This window comes from Larimichthys crocea, chromosome XXIII (genome assembly GCF_000972845.2).
Source record: "Larimichthys crocea isolate SSNF chromosome XXIII, L_crocea_2.0, whole genome shotgun sequence".
Taxonomy (NCBI): Eukaryota; Metazoa; Chordata; class Actinopteri; family Sciaenidae; genus Larimichthys; species Larimichthys crocea.
In genome coordinates, this window is record NC_040033.1 from 19430620 (window position 1) to 19436697 (window position 6078).

Below are 6078 nucleotides of genomic sequence, written 5' to 3' on the forward strand. Positions count from 1 at the left end.
ATCGTTTTTTATTAGGACTTATTATATTTTAAAACAACCAATAACCTCATTTTACAAACATGGATAACGTGTTGCCCTCAGGCTTAACTTCCTCCAGCTGACTGCTTCTGCACACAACTTAAATAAAGTTATCTTAAATAACTTTGACTAAGTTTGAGTGTTGAGATGATTGGTCGCTATGGTTACAGCAAGGCTGGATAATGAACGGAGTAAAGTGGGAACACTCAGTTCTGTGATGATGATCAGATTCTGTTTTTAACTGATCATAAAACCCTGCATATGTTTCAGAGATTTAATGACCTAATCAGCATAAACATGTTCTAACTATGAAATAAAATATCATAAAGAAAACAATTTTACATATTGAACTGGATGGTTACAGTTGTCTGTAGTCGTCTGTAATTGACCTTCTGAAATGAAATGAAATTAAATGAATTTAAAAAAAAATCTACTTTTTATTTTCATAAATGTTGTTTAAGTAAGTCTCCATCCAAAAAAGCTTCAGTTGAACACACTGTATTTACTTTGCTCAGAGTAAATAATCTCACTTCATGTACTCATCTCAAATCATAATGACAGTCATCATTTCTTTATTGGTGCATATGAGGAAATAAGAGAAGAGCTTTCCCTGATCCCAGAGCTGTGAAAACAAATCTACAACGACTGAATGAAACCAATCCAAAATAAAATGACAGTTGACAAACAAGCAAACAAAAAGCTATATATAATATATGCATTACAACACCTTAGACCACTAGTTTAGAAATAGCATTTTTTAGCCATAAATGTACTGACCCCTGATATGATTACGACAGATTAACGACATAAGCAACAACAACAACACCATAAGCTAAAGTATATTTGCATCGTGCTAAATATTGCAACATGTACTATGTGACGTCTGGGGATAGTAGCGATCACAAATCACTGGTACTGTTGTTTTGGGAGGCGCGGGCTGAAAAGTTTGGGAACCCCTGCCTTAGACTGTATGAGTGCACCTCTGGCAGCCATGATCTAAATACTAATATAATAAAGGTCTGTATACAGGAGAGTGACAAATTAAAGGCAGAGCTAATAAATGAGTGGAAAAACAATAAATGCAGATGTTTGGTGCACTTCATGCTCCTTGTTCTGTCTGTTTGACTGAAGCCTCACTGTGTGAGACCCTGACAATTCAGTGCTGATCTGCAGCATTACCTCAAATAACCACTAGATGGAGGCAGCACCATGTATATTAGAGGCATGCTGATGTTTTGAGTTTGAATGCACTTTGCACTGAGGTGCAGATAAAAAACTTTTCATGGTCATGTATAGCTCAGTAATTAGGGTGTAGTTACATGTCCAGTCTAAACCAGACTAAGCAGTGAAAATAATGAGCTGTCTTCATTTGTGGAAACAGACTACTGCACTGAAATGTGACACATGCATGAGTGCCGGAGAGGAGGACGTTCTTCTGGAGGGGAGCCTCTCAGCACTCTCTGTTCCTCTCGGATGGAGCTTCCTGGAGCTCCTTTGGCACATTCTCCATCCCCTGTGGTGACTTCAGCTTCAGAGCTTGTCACAGATGTATCCAATGCATCTTAATTCAAACCTTGTGTTCTTTCTATATGATTAACGTCACATAACATATCAATAAATGTGTATTAGTTTAATTCTGTACTGCAAAGCCACTTTCTTTGTTCCTTGTCCCTGAGCTCATGGAGCTGTGTGCTGACAGCTTCCAGGTCTGAGGTCAGTTTGAAGCGCAATCATTGAGTCCTCACAGTGTGATCCAAAGGTCAAGTGAGCAAGAGGTTAGTAAAGTTCATCAGTTCTCTGTGGAAGATGTAAAACTGTTCATCAATCATCATCAATCATCATCATCACAGCTCTTATGTCTCTACATCCCATCGACTCTTCAATGTGACAAACTGAGTCATAAACACAGGAGATGCTGAGAAAACAACACAATTGTCTATTTCTGTCTGTTCAGCTTGACTTTCTTCTCAGACGTCTTGTTTCTGAGAGCTGCTCTGACCTCTTTCGTTAGCTGTTACCTGATGGCCTTGCTCAGAAACATTCTCTCGGCTGTCTGGAGCATCAGCCTGGTCAGCTGACATGTTCTCATCCCACGATGTCAAATACAGATGCTGCTTTGATGTGCCGTGCAAGGTACCCTCTGGCCTGCACAAGACGCCTTTTTAACAACATCAGTGTTGTGAAATGGTTGCAGTTTGGTTAGGTTTAGGTTTGATATAATTGATGATGGTCTGACCTGTGCCCCGTCATCCAATCAGCCTGTGCAATATAATAAGACAGATTCAACCACCCAGACTGACTACGGACAACTTTGTCATTTTCAGAAACTTTTGTGAACACCTGACTAACCCTGATCTCTCTGTGGATCAGGAATCGTACCTGCTATGTCCAGTCCTGTCTCATCTCCATTCTGGATCACCCTCACCTCAGAATTCATTCTGTCAATCCATCTACTGAAAATTGTTGCTTTCAATAAACTATCACAGGCTCTGGTCTCTGGATTGACATTTTGTGCCCACTACCGTTCAACATAACAACAAACCCCAGTTCTGCTGGATGAAAGCCCACTGTGTGTGTTTGACATCCATCTAATCCAACTCACGTCCTTTTGTGGACCTTTTTGCTCTTGACGTTAACGGGTTACATTAAAGCAGATGTAATCTCGGTGGGTCGGGCACCTTGCGTGCCTGTCTAAGACTCTGTGGAGGCGTGACAAAACTGAGACATGTGACATACTTGATGTACAGCATTTATCCTCGTGTCAGTAGGAGTGATGTTGCCAGGCAGCCGGGAAGCCGCAAACGCATTCAGATGCTCATTCTGTAGTGCCACTAATTCAGCAACGACACAGTGTCAAGTATATAGCCACTAATTAAACCTGACACCAATTACCCTCATGTGACACACACACACACACACACACAGTATGTACATACATTACAGTGTGTTTTCAGTATTACAGGATGACAGTTTCTGTCTCCTGACATATCTGCTGTTCATTAGTGTGAAAAAAAAGCTGTTGTTTCACAGATAAAGCTTTAAGATCTGACAGCTGAACACCTAGAATGATTCACAGCGGATGTTTAATGAATCCATGACTCATCATTTCCTCTTTTAAAACACAGAACTTAAAGCAGAACCAAACACTCAGGTGGATACTTAGTATTTAGCAGGTCCAACACATCGTGACAGTTTAATGCAAAGTATATCTATTCTACATATTGTGCTATAGATATGCAGTGACCGTCCTCGACTGGCTGAAACGTGGCTGTTGCATTTGAATGTCAATATCGGCTGATCTGGAGGCAGTCCCCCTCTCCAGCTGTATTCCTGCTGCACTGAACACTGGTCATCCATGAAGCTGACAGTCCCTTATAGTGACAGTCCTCTGGTGCATGTTTTAAATCTGCTAAGAGAGAGACGTAGCTAACAGAATTCAGGGTTTTAGTTACACTTGAAAAGATATAGTTTAAATTCACTGTGTGTAGATTCTTATGTGGTCATATCTCCAATTGTTGTTGAAACATGAAACACTCCTGATCTCAGTGTCCACTGTGCATGTCTGTAAAAAAAGTAGTAGCACAGCATAACAATAAAGTTGTCCAGATATTTCATTCTGGACTAAAGTGGTGGACAGATAGACAGATAGACAGACAGAGTGACATGGCTGTCTCCAAACAGAACACATCTACATTGTGTAAAAAGAAAAAGAAAAAAAGCATGGGTTAAGAATATTTTGCCAAACTGAACATTGTGAACAAGTGAATTATTGTAAGCTGATTTTTTTCTTGAACTAAAAAGGGACAGATCAAACATTGATGCTTGGGACTGACATGTTGCCTGGCTGTAAGATGATGTGTCTCCAAACAAAACTGTTTGATATTCAGCATCAGTTCTTAGGAGTACGTTCTGGTTTGCAGCTATGTTTCAAGGTTGAATTTTTACAGTACGTACAAACCTGGCCATGGTGCATTTTTAATGTCTGTGAGGATGCCAGACTACAGCAGCAGCAGCAGCAGTAGCAGCAGCATGCTGAATTATAACATCCAGAGAAGCCAACAGGCAGGCTCAACAACACACTGAGATGGAAACAGTCTGACAAGAGAAGAAAATGAAGACACACTCACATACAAATAATCCAACGATAACCAATGACAGCAAGAGAGATTGGACTCACAGCAGGGCTGTTTCTGGACGTGTTGGTTCCCTTTAACATCCATTATTAATGACATTTTCATTGAATTCTGCTTTACTCAACGTGTTTCATGTCACTAGACACGTCCTATTCTGGTCCACGGTGTGATGTGGTTATTCATATCTCTGTATGATTGTAACATGGTCCAGGTTTCTGACAGTCTGTCATGTTTGTGCTGAGGTGCTGACGACATTTCCAATGAACCAATATCTATTTTTATGCTACTTCTAACTACCTTTCCCCTCATTCTAAAAGAAACAGCGTGGGCCTGAGTTAGATCATTAGTTATGCAGCTGAGTCGACCTGCATTAAGAAGATATAACATGCTGCTGTCCTGCAGCCCAGGCTGCTCTATTCCACGGTGCTAGGTGAGAGTTGACCTCCAGGGGGCACCGTTCACAGCTCCACAATCTACAGCCTGTATGAATCCATGTGTTTCTTCTGCCATTATTCATTTTCTTTAACTTTGATCAACTTTTACAATTATGTAACAAACATACACTAGTATATACACATGAAATATCTCTCTCTCTCTATCACACACACACACACACACACACACACACACACACACACACACACACACCAGTGCTGCTGTTATCAGCAGTTATTCATGTTCCCTGTTTGTCATTCAGCAGGCAGCAGAGAAGTGTGTTCCCTGAGACTGAAACATATGAATCAAACATTAACGTGACGCTTTTGACAAAAAGCCCAAATCATCCTAAGTGACCAAATCATCTTCAAGGTCACATTCATCCATCAGCATGCTGCTGCCTCCTTTCATGTCAGCATCATACATCAGTTTCTCGCACAGATGGAGATCATGGAGTTTCATTTTACATGAGTGTACTGTCTTTATGCTAATCTTAGCTCCATGTTTTGTGTGTTTTTGACTTTGTTCGTCCTTTCATGATTTCCCTGTCATCGATTCAGGCTATACACTGATGTTAATCCTTTCTAATGGTAATGTAACCCACTGAATTACACCATGCAAAAGCTGACTAATGTTGCTGAATTGTGCTGCAAATCTCTGCTACAGGGACTCGAGTGTTTACATCCTCTGATACCCAGTAATTACTACATCATGGTTCATTTGTCTGGGGGCACTGCTGGAAATGGAGCAGATGAAAGATTGAAGCGGTGAGGAATCAGTGAGTGCATCTGTGTGTATGCTGGTTATACTGTGCATGTATACTGTGTGTGTGTGTGTGTGTGTGTGTGTGTGTGTGTGTGTGTGTGTGTGTGTGTAATACAAACATAACAGTATATTTAGTATATTCAGCAGTATACTGCTGAACTACTATTTATTATTTGAATTACTGTGTTATACTGGATTTTTTAAGACAAACAAGTGTAATATATTGTGTATATTGTTGATAGTACTACAGGCTCATTACAGACAATTTTGGACTCTATTGCACCTCTGAAAAAGAAGATAATTAAACAAAGAAGGCTAGCACCATGGTATAGCCAGCAGACTCGTAAATTAAAGCAAGAGGCACGTAAATCTGAACGCAAATGGCGTGCCACTAAACTGGAAGAATCTCATCTAGTCTGGCAAGATAATCTCAAAACATACAGGAAGGCTCTCCGTAATGCCAGAGCAGCCTACTACTCTTCATTAATAGAGGAGAATAAGAACAACCCCAGGTTTCTCTTCAGCACTGTAGCCAGGCTAACAGAGAATCACAGCTCTACTGAGCCATCTATTCCTTTAGGTCTAAGTAGCAATGACTTCATGAGCTTCTTTAATGATAAAATTATAACTATTAGAGACAAAATCCATCACCTCTTGCCCTCAACAGGCATTGATCTGCATTCTGATACAGCAAGTTTGGAAACAGCTGTAAAACCTGTTATGTATT